The 14,949-nt window shown below is 33.0% G+C and overlaps 1 pseudogene; it reads left to right on the top strand.

Annotated features, from left to right (window-relative positions):
* Positions 1-4,619: 4,619 nt before the first annotated feature.
* LOC132722287 (putative nuclease HARBI1) lies at positions 4,620-12,125 on the top strand (annotated as a pseudogene).
* The last annotated feature ends 2,824 nt before the right edge of the window (positions 12,126-14,949 follow it).

Genomic DNA, 14,949 nt, shown 5'->3' with positions numbered 1-14,949 from the left:
TGGAGTTATTGCCCTTTGTTCATTTTTTTATACTTTCCTGTGTCCAGAACCTTCTCGGGGAGCATCACCCGGTTCAACCGGTTCTTGTTTCTACCTATGCATATCCTGTTGTTGTTGTTTTTGTTGTTGTTTTCTATTTCAGAAGGCCACATTGGAAATAAGACATATATGATTGTTATTGTATGTTCTTAATGTGTAACCTTCTTTAAATAAAGATATTATTATCATTATTATTATTATTAATAGTTATTACGCGTCCTTCAAACTTATTATTTGAAGCAAATATGTAAACATGGTTTGCCAAAAGAATGTATTTCAAAATAAAATGACATTCACCGTAATATATTCCCGATCTAAATATACAACGTATTTGGATATACTCATGCATTTATGTTAAAATTATATTTATAACATTATTTAAAATTAAGATGCTGTAATCTGTCATGTTGTGCATCCAGATAAGAAGGGCATTGCCTTGGAACGGTTAACAGAGTAAAAGCACTTCTGAGGAGTTAGAACATAATATCACCCTAAGCTAAAAATTTGACCAAGAGACGAGACAGTGTCAATAAAGATTCACCACATAACGAATTTCTAACAGATTCTGTGGAAACAACTTACCCTAGGTAAAAAAAGATAAAATGATGAAATGCTTTTGTAAATACAGTATTGAGGCAAAAAGCGAGAAAACAGTTTCAATAAAAATATTTGATTTCAAAATTAATTGGGTTTTATTTTTTTTGTAGAGAATGATTTTTTAAAATGATTATAACTAAGTTATAATTAAAATAAAAAGTAAAACATTTGCATTTTTTGTTAGCAAATGACGTCGGAAAATCGAATTTACGTTATACATTATTAATTGAAGAGTTTTTAAGCGGAAATCATATTTGTCTTAAATAGACTCAATTTTTATGATTTAAGTATTAACAAATTGATAATAATAATATTATATAAATTTGATACTTCTTGTTACTTTGATTTTTAGCTAAAACGTTATTATAATAACGGACACAAGCGTATCGTATGCGACACTAATTATTTGTGTTTTAGCCATTACCTCGCTCGCTTTATATGTACAATGTTGGCAAAGTCTTGATCGTAGTCTACAGTATTTGCTTTTCAGTCACTATTTTGTTTTGAAAAAAATCCTGTATACATTATTCTAATACTCCACGTAATTTTGTCACTATGAATAATGACAATGAAGGAAAGAAAACTGATGTTTATGGTTTGTTTGGTTTGCGTTTTACGTCACATCGACACAGTATAGGTCATATCGCGACGTTCCAGCTTAACTGGTGGAGGAAGACCTCAGGTTCCCTTCCGTGCATTATTTCAGGCACAAACGGGCATCTGAGTAGAAAAACCGACGTTCAGTAAGCTAGCTGGATAGCTTCCTCACATGAAAGAATCCAAAGTCCCTATTGGGATTCGAACCCATAGCTTTTCAGTCACTATTTTTTTTTAATTCCTCTATACATTATTCTAATATTTTGTCATTATGATCAATGACAATGAAGGAAAAAAACTGGTGTTAAACTTCCAAAAATCACCGGTTAGGAACTACTCGTATATGCGCTGTTATGTTTTCACCCGCGATTATATAGTTTACAAATCCTTTAAGAGCAACAATGAAAATCTTTTTTATTCATATTTTCAGTTCTTACAATGTTTTATTTGCATACAATACCGAAAAAATATCTCACATTCACTAACGCCACATATATGATCTATATCAGTTAAAAAGAATTTTGACAAAACGGCGCCAATCCGTAAGCAGCGTTAAGACGTCTTGCTAAGTAAACAATTCATTCATAAACAAGCTGACGTTATTTCATACATACAAGAATGATAAATTGGGCACTGATGTAAACACAATAAGCAGTAAGTTTTTATTGTTGAAAACTTGATAAAATAACGTTTTTTTTATTATTTCTTTTGTTTAATAATTTCTATATCTTTGCAACAGAAGGGTGCGAAATCGATCAGCATAATACGAAAATCAGCATTGGAAGTTATTTCTTTTTGAAATAATTACATTAGTGATCTTTTTTGTTTCATCGTGTAAGAATCGAAATAATAACGGTCTAAGCGGTGTTTATCGGCTATTTAACACCGGGAGCGTTTCAAAATACGTACTGACTGAAAAGCAAATGCTACGATCACACAGCACATGAGTGTGGTTTCTTCGATAGGGTTTTATTTTAAACAGTTTCGCCTACAGACAATGTAAAAAATATAAAAATATTGATATAAAAAAAGGCACAAAAACAAAAAGTATATAAAGCTTTAAAATGTTTTTGGGGTTTTATACTATTATATGCCCCTGAATTCAGTTAACCCACATCACAGAAAATAAAACTGATTATCTTGACTCTATAACTTTTGAATTCATTGCATCAAATATATCTTGCGCTCGGGTGACAATCACGCTAAGTAATAACTGTTACGAATAAACTAACTAAACCGGAATTTTTTTTTCTTTAAATACTTGGATCATTTGTTCCTTGCCTTCGGGTATTATTCTGGTCATAATCACACCTGGTGTGGCTGAGTTAAAACGGTAGTGCAAAACAATCTATCAATAGAAAACATTATAAACATCCATACTACCAACTGTATCATAGTTTGGGGACCTTTCTGTAGAAAATGTGACAGAGTTAAATCGTATACATATACATGCACAGTGCGTTCATTTGAGTGCAGGTATTAGTTACCTCCCAGTCCCAGAGTATGTTCCTTTGAATTGTCTCATTTTGTCGGCGTTTAAACATATTGTGACGACAGAGAAAAGTATAGCGATGGATAATCCATCATTTCAAATACTCGTTCATTGGTAACTGTTTTGTGGGGCTCATTATTGTGGTATCAGGGAATGTGTTTTTATGTTTGACAATGATGCAAAAGAGAAAGAACATCAAAACAATAGGCAATCTAATTGATACTCGGGGGCTACGCCTGTGATGATCTTTTATAAGTTTCTTTTAGTTTATTTTGTGGGAGAGCAATAATAAATCCTGGTTCAAAATCATCACACTGGAATATAATCCTTTTTTACACTATCTTTTATAATCCTTTTAATAAGCACAACAATCCATTTGTCTTGTTTCACTTTTATTTTTAATCCTCTTTTACCTTTTAACAACTTTACACTTTACAATAATCAACTTTTAACACATTTTAAAGAATACTTTTTTATAATACTTTTCAGAATACTTTTAACCTTTAAGAACGAATCAAGATTGAATGAACATTGCAAAATTACTTACAATATATATTCATTCAATAGATTATACTAGATGAAATGTACTAGTATATTCTAAACTACTATAGAATTCAACAGAAACAAATACATCAATCATTTCTAGAGTTTCTAGATAATTATAAACGCTATACATCATTGATCATAAATACAAATCCTTTAACAATTTACCACTATGAAATGAAAAACCAATACATTTATAATCCTAATCCCTATTCAAATAATAACAAAAAGAGATAATCGCGATCATTTGCGACAACGCCCCCTCGTACAAATATGTCCTTACACCGACAGGGGATCATCTTTCTCATTTCTCTGGGCGAAAGATTGCTGATTGTTTCTGGAACAAGGGAGAGAGAAAACATATTTTGTTCGCAGTAAATTATCGCACTTTAACATGTAAGAGTCGCTCAAGTGGACACACATTTCCTTTCACAGACTGGAGAGCATTTTTATCTTTTGCCAGGACGTCGAATATATATATTATTTTTTTTATATATGTCATCGATGAATTAACTATTTATCACATGCCTATTGTCAAATTTATGTGTGTTATATGAAATGTTGATAATTTAAGTGTTTTTATTTTCTTTTTTGAAGGATTTCATATATATTTTTCCGGTTGATTAATTCATATGTTTAATTATTAAATGTTTAGTTAATTACAACCGTACAACGTATTGAATATTTTGCAGGGCTCGTAATATAAATTCTACTTGAAATAAAATTAATATATTTTGGGGAAAATATAGCTCGATAAATCAGAATAGGAGAAATTAAATTCTAACAATTGATAATGGAATTTACCGACACATTTTATTAAATTTTCAATGATATATATGATATATGGGGGTTCTACGATATAAATACTTTTTTTATGCCCCAAAAGGAGCACAGACAACAAAAAATCGTTGAAACTGCAAAAACTGAAATATGTCCCAGGCAATACTGCAATACATAAATATCATAGTATTCGAGATGTTTGTGTAAAAAAATAACCATTCACTCATATATGTGTATCCTATTCTGTCTTGCAATTTCTTGCCTCCAAGGTTTAATTACGTTTACGTATTTATGTTTTACCCTAACTTATTGCCCACCACATGGAACGCAGATTTGATATTCGGATGATGTGCCTTTGCCGCATTACAGATATAAGACTGTTTTGCTTTGTTGTGTTTCATGATGTAGTTATGAACTTTGCAGTAAATAGAATTTTTTACTGGCTTATTTATACATGGTTCATTAGAATCTCGCGGTAACATAGCACATCGGAATCCCATGCTATTGTTTTTACATACTATTGTTACTTTTATATTTTATAGAAAATATATGGTATATAAAAAGAAACAAAATGAATGCCAATGTAGAAAAACTATTAAAATTGCAGAGTGAAGGGAGGATTGATGATACGGCTTTGAACAAAGCTCAGAATGCTTTGAACGAACCAGAGAAAAAACCTGAGTCGTCTAAAGCCTTAGAAAGTCTTAGAAGGAGACGTAGAGAAAAGAAGAAGAGGAAGGGTTTTGTGAAAGATAAAGTGTTTGAATTAAAACTGGTTGATAAACCATTTTGTAACTACTTTAAAACATACGAGGATGATGCTCGAAAATACAAAGACCCCATCATCATGTTTAATGATAAAAAGTTCATCATGATGAAACAAATCTGGAAAGATGATAAAGAGTACAATGGCATCAAGTTATCTATAGGTTTGTCTATAAAATTTTATCACGATGAACTTGTTGATAAACGAAAAGAAGTAATATGTCAAAACCACGGAGACCAGAGTGCTGTCTTAGATGATGCTAAAGTGAATGAATTCTATGATGAACAAGTAGCATATCTACAAACGCGGATTGCGAAGTTCACCAATATAGCTTCTGGTTTGGAGGTTGACCATTGCATCAAGCTTTATCTAAATATCGCGAAGTATGAACCACTGAAAGGTTCATCTAACATACTATATCTGACGCTCTTTCTAAAATGAAAGCTATAATAAACGTGAAGAATAAAGATGATAGATGCTTGGAATTGGCATTAAAATCAGCCCTATATCCAGCCAAAAACAACACAAATAACATATACAGTTACACCAAATGCCCAGATTTGAACATGACAGGAATAAATTGTCCTACACCCATCTCACAAATATCAAAGGTGGAACGACAAAACAATCTTGCAATCAACGTTTACGGGTATACTCTATCAAAGTAATTACAAAAACTAACCGAGTTGCCATACTTCATACCAAAACAACCAAAAGAACTACAAAGAATAAATCTACTCCTTATATCAGAGGACGTGGAAATTGATGAAGATGTTGAAGCTGATAATGATGAAGAAATTATCGAGGACAACTATGACTCAGACCAATTAAAGAGAGAGACACAATACCATTACTGTTGGATAAAGAACCTGAACAGACTGTTGTACGACCAAAACAAACACAATGAAAAACAAACTTTTGTGACCGGTGTCTTTATGGCTTCCCACGTGAAGAACTCCTAATCAAACACAAAGAAGACTGTGAAGGCATTAATAAATCTTTAATACGAATAGAAATGCCATCAAAAGGCAGAGACCATGTCAAGTTTAAAAACTATCAAAATCAAGTGCCTGTCCCATTTGTAATATATGCTGATTTTGAAAGCATAATCAAACCCACAACAGAACAAAAAAGAGACAAAACGAAAATAACGAGCGAACATGAAGCTTGTGGATTTAGTTATCAAGTTGTAAGATATGATGGTAAAGCGGGAAATCCTGTAACCTGCAGAGGTGAATATGTTGCTGAAGTATTCCTAAAATTCTTGAAACAAAGTGATCCCTCGGAAGCATTAATGACAACAAAATAACATAAGAATTGCAGACTCGGTTTGATTGAGTCTGTACATGGGGGATAATGACTAAGTTCAACATCCCTCACGCCCCCTAGCACCGGCTTGAGCGGTACTCAATTCTCAACACTTTATAGTGCTGGCATCAATGATCCCGAAGGACCAGAAAATTAAACAACACTGAAGTGAAGTACGGTGCACTTTTTACGGCTGCCACACGGCACTTGACACCTGCTGTTGTGAAGTACCAAATTCTGGAAACAAAGTGATCCCTCGGAAGCATTAATCACAACCAAATAACATTAGAATTGCAGACTCGGTTTGATTGAGTCTGTACATGGGGGATAATGAATAAGTACAACATCCCTCACGCCCCCTAGCACCGGCTTGAGCTGTACTCAATTCTCAACACTTTAAAGTGCTGGCATCAATGATCCCGAACGACCAGAAAATATAACAACACTGAAGTGAAGTACGGGACACTTTTTACGGCTGCCACACGGCACTTGACACCTGCTGTTGTGAAGTACCAAATTCTGGAAACAAAGTGATCCCTCGGAAGCATTAATCACAACAAAATAACATAAGAATTGCAGACTCGGTTTGATTGAGTCTGTACATGAGGGATAATGAATAAGTGCAACATCCCTCACGCCTTCTAGCACCCGCTTGAGCGGTACTCAATTCTCAACACTTTAAAGTGCTGGCATCAATGATCCCGAACGACCAGAAAATATAAAAACACTGAAGTGAAGTACGGGGCAACTTTTTACGGCATCTCCGCGCCCGTAGACTGATAAGCAATCATTCTAATCGTGATTGAAGGGTATTTAAAGATCGTTTTAATCCCTTGGAAGATCTTTCTGAAGACGAGGTGTTTCGTAGATATCGTTTTCATCCCGATACGATTGTTGACATCTTGTCATTGTTGCCGTCGTTATGCAGAAGAACCAAACCGAATTTTCCTGTGCCACCGTTGCTCCAGTTGCTGGTAACGCTACGTTATTTAGCAACTGGGAGCATGCACTTGCTAATATGTGATTCTGTTGGACTGTCAAGGTCGACAGTCGGGCGCATAGTGAGGCAAACGACTCGTCTTTTGTGTAGCTGATAGCTTCATTAAGTTTCCGACTGGTCCAGATGCTCTCCTAGTGAAACATGGCTTCGCTGATGTTGCAGGTAATTATTGGGTTTTCCAACGTCGCCAAAAATAGACAAGCTTTTTCATTGGTACATGTTCTGAAATGACATCACAATGACATCACACAAAAAATTGGGGGCACATTATGGGAGAAAATATTCAACCGCCTATACCTTAATTAATCAAACGAGTGTTTTTATTTCAATTACTTACAATAATCTGGATAATATACAGACATAGTTAACACATGAAATTAAATTAAACGTGAATAAAATCGTAAAATTTATACTAGATTTGTCATATCTGTTACATTGATAAAATATTACTAAAGATTTTGTAGCTCTTTCAAGTCTTTGGTTAAATTGACCAATATATTGTAAACCTCATTTGGTTAGTTTTTCAGCCTGGTTAGTTTTTCAGCCTAAACCTACTTGATTATTTATAAGCAGGCAAACACAATATTATAACAACCAAACTGTTCTTTAAAAGGGACATACTGTATATAAATTAATGCACCTGTAATTCACAAGGTGTACTTGCGCTCCATTTGTAGTAACAATGTTATGTATTTATTGACATAAATAATTTGGCAGTTTCCTTGAATTATTTTTTTTTATCCTAGCCATAACATGCAAACAGTAAATAAAATTTGTGTTATTGCTAAAAGTTATTTGAATATGAATGCACTTAAAATTGCAGCCTCCAGATGAGCCACAATATTTAAAGAAATTCAATCTTTAGAAAATGTATCAAAATCTCAGGGAATGTAAAAAAAACAATACTTAATCAATTATTTATATTTGATGGGCGGTTTATGACTGATTTTGCAGTATCAATCACTATTATTCTACTGCATTACTAACACAGTAAAAGGTATTTATATATAGGCTAATTTGACCTCTTTTTGGTACTTTACTTGGATAATATATGTGTAAATTACTTTCTTTGTTCACCTCACATATTTTACTTTACATTTTCGAAATTTTCTTTCAGGTTTTCCAAATGTTCTGGATGTATTGATGGAACATTCATAAGAATAAGGCGGCCAATTGAGAACGAGGCAGATTTTGTGAACCGGAAAGGTTCCCACTCCTTGAATGTTCAGTTATAAAAATAACCAAGTCATGATTATCTGATGAATAGTGTTTATTGTTTATTTGTTTATTGCAGACATACAAATTTTCAAGACACACACACACACACACACACACGCACGCACACACACACACACACACACACACATACAAACATGCACACGCACACGCACACACCCACACACACACAAGGATGCACAAGCAAGCAGGAGGAAACAACTATATTAATACAAAATAAATATGGACACACACAAACAAATGCATGCACAGAAACACACCTTTATTCATACAAATTAATACATGTATGTATAGATACATAATTTTAACAAACTTACAGAAATGCAATGGTGATCAGCTAGGATATAGCTGTCATAAACTGGTTCTGTGGAAATTAAATCATGGATTTTAGAATTTATTATATTAACTTGCAATATCTAACAATGAAATTCAATTTATCTTAGTTTATTATACCATTGCTATGTTGATTTAAATACTGAAACTATTAATTGCAGATGTGCTGTGACCATCAATTTAAAATAACAAGTTGTTATGCAGCTTGGCCAGGCTCAGTACATGATAGTAGAGTGTTTAGAAGTTCTTCACTGTGTGCACAGTTTGAGAATGGTAATCATATTGAACTTTAAATCACATAAGTAAAAGCAATTTAATAAACCATACTTTCTTTGATGATCATAATATTCAAAATACTAAATTACAAATACTAGTAAAATGAATGATAGCTGTCACAGGAGAAAGCGAAGCTGGATAAAAACTATGAAAGAAAAATCAATTATGATATGAATTTATTTCTGAATCAGTATCAAAAACAGCACTCAAATGTTCTATATCTTTTGCACAATAAAATATGCATATGACCTTGTCAATAAATGTTAAACAGGCATTGCTATGCTTTAATGGAAAAGACAGCCATTTCAAAACTGAATCAATCCCTACAAAAGCGAATAACTCTTGAAAAAAGATGCTAGAGTTATGGACCTTGTCAGGCATGATGTTAGAAATGAGAAAGAACAATTAATTATCTGAAATCTAGAGTAGATATAATTTACATCATATTTACAAATCAATTACAAGTTCAAAAATGTTTAAGATAAATACCTTAAAAACTAAAGAAATTATAGTACACAATAAGTATATTTGTTGAAGTATGTATAATCTATGAATATGTATTACTTATCTCTAATAAAAAATCTTATAACACTAGAAACAGTAATGGCACTGCAAAACATAATTTGATCATTGTGCATATGAAATATCTATTGCTTTACATTGAATGTAGTGAAATTTCATATATAGATTTTGCAGGTGATCACAACGGACTCTTATTAGGAGACTCTGGCTACCCTTGCCGTAGCTTTTTGATGACACCCTTCCTTTATCCACAAGGCGATGCCAGATGCAGGTTTAATGAGTCACTCTGCCGCACCAGAGTGCTCATTGAACAAACATTTGGCATACTGAAGCGAAGATTTCAGGTAAATATTTAAATAATACTAAACTTTCAAGCAGTTAATATTGTAAAGACTCTATATGAAGACCACCAACACGACTGGAGCAATCTTATCTTAATTCCCGGATGATCTTAAGTAGTGTTTCTGTTGTAAAATGATTATTGGAATACATAACACTTATTGTAAGATTTACAAATCAAGCAGGTGCATTATGTTTCACAAGTGAGTAATGACCTAAGGAAAATATATAGCAGAATTTCAGCTTTAAAGGGTAGAAAGCTAAGAAATAATTTAACAATTGCACAATTTAAAAATGGAAAAATGATATTGTTTCCATATTCTTATAGTGGACTATCAAAAGGTTAGTTATATATAATTATTCTATTTAACACACATGAATATTGATCAAAATACTATGCTACTATTTTCAAGAAGGGTTTTTCCATGTAATTATGATGTTTTACAAGCGCAATAAAAATATTTTTTTTCAAACAACTATTTTATAATTATTCCCTAAAAATAGTAAGATTTAACAAATCATAACAATTAACTTTAAAGGGTAGAAAGCTAAGAAATAAAATAATTTTTTTCAAACAACTATTTAATAATTATTCCCTCAAATTGTAAAACAAAAATTTTGTAATGATATAGCTTTAAACATTTAAACACAGATACAATAACTTTACAATCAACTTTGTAATTTCACAAATTTCAAACGTGTTATTTTTACAAAGGGATATGATTCAGTATAAATGAAATTTAAAGTCACATACAATACATTAAGTGTACATAGCACAACAGGATAAAATATCACTCTATTCTTCTTATGTACAATTTATAATTATTTTACTTTTATTACATTATTAAAGTAAATGTTCTTTTACTAGATTCTACATTATGAAATGGATGTACAGCCAAACCAAGCAGTAGTAAACACGGTTGCAAGTGCTGTCCTTCATAACATTGGCATTATAAGAGGGGACATTATTAACAACGAAAGCAGCACAGACCCGGACAATGATAATGACACTGCACCTCAGCATAATGGTATCCAAGATGGGTCAACAATGAGAGAACATTTGTGCAAAATTATCTTTCATAAAAAAGACACACCACTTTATTCAAACCAAGTGCTAGAGGCTTAATTATTTGATATTTGTAGAAATCCTTAAAGTAATATTACATATCACTGCTCCAGGTATTTCTTGTTTCTGACAGGAAACATTTGCTTCATAAGGTTTTTAAAAACTTTTGAAAGGTTATATGGTTCATTCTAACACGACCTGCATTTTTCCATATTGAACATAGAACAGAACGTATGTTTTATTATGCTATAAAATCACAGTTTGACATTCTCTATTTAAGAAATAATATATCCCAAACAGTGATTTTATCGCTCAATAACATCACTGTTTGGAGTTCAGATGCGAGGAACTATTTCACGAGGGCGTAGCCCGAGTGATATAATGATGCGCATCCGAACGACAAACAGTGATGTTATCAAGCGATAAAATCACTGATTTGGATATATTATTTCGATTCTAACACCACATTAGCAAATGAATGTTGAGGTACTTGATAGTTTAGCAAAATTGCGCCTGATTTGTTTCCGAACTTATTTTCAGCGCGTCAGATTTTTAGTGGTTACTTCACGTGTATAATGATAACGTCGTATTAATGTCTAAATATAGAACGTTAAACTGTGCATCTGTTGCATAATAACACACTTTTTGTTCTTCTACTTGAGCAGAATCCAAATTTACTATGATCTGGTACAGTTTTGAATTTTTGAAAAATCCGCAGATGTATTCATATGGCGGTTATCATGGAACCTTCAATGTGACACGTAAGTGCCATTCCATGAAAAGCGACATATGGTCCTCAAGTAAAAAAATAAATGCATGTGCCCTAAACGAGAAAACAAGGGGCGGAACTAAATAAAATGGAATTTTGAAAGGGGATCAGAGGTTATGAAGCCTGCATATCACAGATAAGACGTCTAAAGACAAATTTAAAAGCAGGCCACATATCCTAAGGATGATTCAACAGTATTCAAGTGAGGAATACTTGAACCACACAACAAGAAAAAAGCCGAATAAAAAGCAAGACGTTTTTGCCCAAAACATATACATATTGGTACAATAGTATTGGTGGTTGAGACTCACATACTGTGAAAACCAGTCAAACAAATATGCTTAGCAAATCATCAAGTTCTGGCAAAATATGTATTTATTTTTTGAAAGCATCACATAAAAAATGAGAAAATGATACCTCATTATTTTAAGGTATCCAAAAATTATTATTATGTCTAGTTAGGTCTATAATAAAATGACGCAAGCTCAATCTGAAACATGTTCAAGTTCTGTGTTTATCATACTTTGTAATAGTATATAAGTGCATTGACACACTTAAACTCACTCCTACATTTACAATGATAATGTCACGAAATTCTATAGTAGGGTGTAGTGCTGGGCATATTGATAATTGATACATAACCAAATCAATCAAATTATTATTTAGGACTTGGTGATTATTTTTCATACAATACTTACCTCTGGAATGACAAACATATAAATAGAATCTCGTATCCCCTTCATATGTGCCCTTTTTACTTTGTGGGCCTTTTGTCAAACATAAATTGTTTTCTTTAATTTCTTTGTCGGTCACTATTGTTTCAGTTTTAGGTATCAGTCTGGTGATGCATGTCACCTTGACCCCTCCTGGACATTGGTGAATTTGCTCAGCTCCTGTCTGACAATGCAATGCATGTACTAACTGTACTCCAGTAACGAATCTTACATCATTTTTGACATTTAGATAGTAATGTTATGTACAAAGAACTTATTTTCAATGTGTTAAGTATCTGTTTCCTGAATAGCTCAATAGCTCAAGCGCAGGACTGACAATCTCGAGTTTGCGGGTTCTATACCTACCGAGTTGTGTACAATTGAATTTTGAACTGTGAGTTTAACTTCAGAAAATTTGTTGAATTTGAATTGTGGATAATTGAGAGTTAAACTTTACATTAATATTTTTGTATTATTGTAAATTACTGTTTTTCTTTAATTAGAAATAGTAAAATTTGTCGCTGCGTTGAGTATAGGCGGCGTTAAGCTGTCAACAAAAATCAATCTTGTTCGCAAAACACAGCAAAAAAATCAAAATGTCTACTGATTTAGAACAGTTTGGTATACATTTAGGCGGGAATACATGTTACAGAGAATCATGGGAAGTATAGACTTGCTATAGTGATAACATAAATGAATTACAAGTACATAATTCTACATCTCCTTTGTTTTGAAATTAAAAATATTGAATTATTATGTATGCCTAAAATTTCTTAACTTATAAAGTTAGATAAATCATAACAATAAAATGAAATTATTAAGAAGACAGAATCATTATAATTAGAAGATGTTAACAAGTATAAGGGTCTACATTTTTATAATGAAATAAAATACATATGATATAAACATTCTCAAAATAAAATATCGGTCAAGTTAAGTATATACTGTCCGAATACTTTTCATTTTTCCGAACTCTCACACATTTTCTGATAAATAATTACTTTATCTCATAAGATCAGTTTACACTTGCCACATGGGGTTGCTGAGGTATTTGTTTGGGATAACATTGCGACCTGACCTTGTGGTGAAGAGATTAACTGATTTTTCTACTGGTAAAATTTTATCAGAACTTTGTGAGGTTACTTGTGGGGAAAAATTGACCAATTTATCCGAATCATTTAAACACTGGAGATGTTCAAGGGGTAAACAGGGGTCATTCCGATCTTTGGTTTTATCTAAGAATTTTCTGTTTCGGCGGTAAATACCACCGTCATTAGTCCTTACAACATGTGATCTGTCACTCTGTTGTCAACTACTGTCCCTTTTTTACTGTCCATTGTTTGTAATACTGTATTCTGACTGTGTCACCTGTTGTCAATGACTTTAAAGGTTTTGACTGTCTGTCATAGTACTTCTTTTGTACATTATGTTCTTGTTGAAGTTTCATACGTACATCTTTTATGCCAATTTCCTGTGGCATAAGTTGCTCACTGTTTATAGGAAAAACTATCCGTAGTCGTCTGCTCAATAAAAGTTGTGATGGATATATACCACATTTCAAGGGGGTTGTTCTGTATTCTAAAAAAACTCATGTAAGGGTCTGTCTTACTGTCTTTGGCTTTTCTAAATAGCCGTTTTTATTGTTTGGACTGTTTTTCTCTACAAGTCCATTACTTTGACTGTAAAGTGGACTGCTTGTCACATGACTAAAAATTCCAGTCACTTTCAAATGACTTAAACGTTTCACTTACGTAATAAGGAGCATTGTCTGATATCAACTTTTCAGATATGCCATACCTTGAAAAGATAGCCTTGAGTTTTCTAATTATAGAAACACTTTTGCTGCTAGTCAGTAGGTCAACTTCAAAGTATCTACTGAAATAGTCAACTGTGACTAAAAAGTCATCATTTTCCCATGTGAACACGTCTGTGCCCACTACCTGCCATGGTCTGTCGGGATAGGGTGACTTTTTAAAGGCTCTTTAGTGTTTGAATTTCTGTGTTTCAAACAAATATCACATTTCAGTACATAGTCGGTAATGTCTGAACTCATTTTCGGCCAAACATTATATCACGGGCTCGTTGTAAGCATTTATCAACCCCATATGGCCTACATGAACAGCCTTTATCATTTCCTGCCTAAGTGAAAGAGGTATGAGTAATTTCTGACCTCTGAAAATTAGGTCTTTTCCACGGACAATTCATCTCTGTGATTCCAGAAATCTAGGATTTTGGCGGACAATTTGCTCTAGATTCCGGCCAACCACTTAAAATAGTATCTTTTAGCAACTGACATTGTGAATCATTGCTAATTGCTTGCTTGACCTGTTCTAATTTTTGGTCGCTCACAGCTATGCTTGATAGCACTGTGTGAATATGTAGGTCAAGAATCTGCTGATAATTCAGGATATGTTGCTGACAAAGATTTTCGAGACAAGAGGTCTCCTACAGGGATATCTTTGCCTGGGACATGGACAATATTCAAATCATATTTTTGCAACTGTAACAACATTCGTTGTAACCTTGGACTTGCATTGCATAATGATTTTTTCCAAATAGATGAGATAGGCTTG

Source organism: Ruditapes philippinarum, unplaced genomic scaffold, assembly GCF_026571515.1.
Source record: "Ruditapes philippinarum isolate M1 unplaced genomic scaffold, ASM2657151v2 ctg4725_1_1_1_1, whole genome shotgun sequence".
Classification (NCBI taxonomy): Eukaryota; Metazoa; Mollusca; class Bivalvia; order Venerida; family Veneridae; genus Ruditapes; species Ruditapes philippinarum.
Note: the sequence above shows the minus strand (reverse complement) of the source record. Positions and strands in the feature narration are given on the sequence as shown.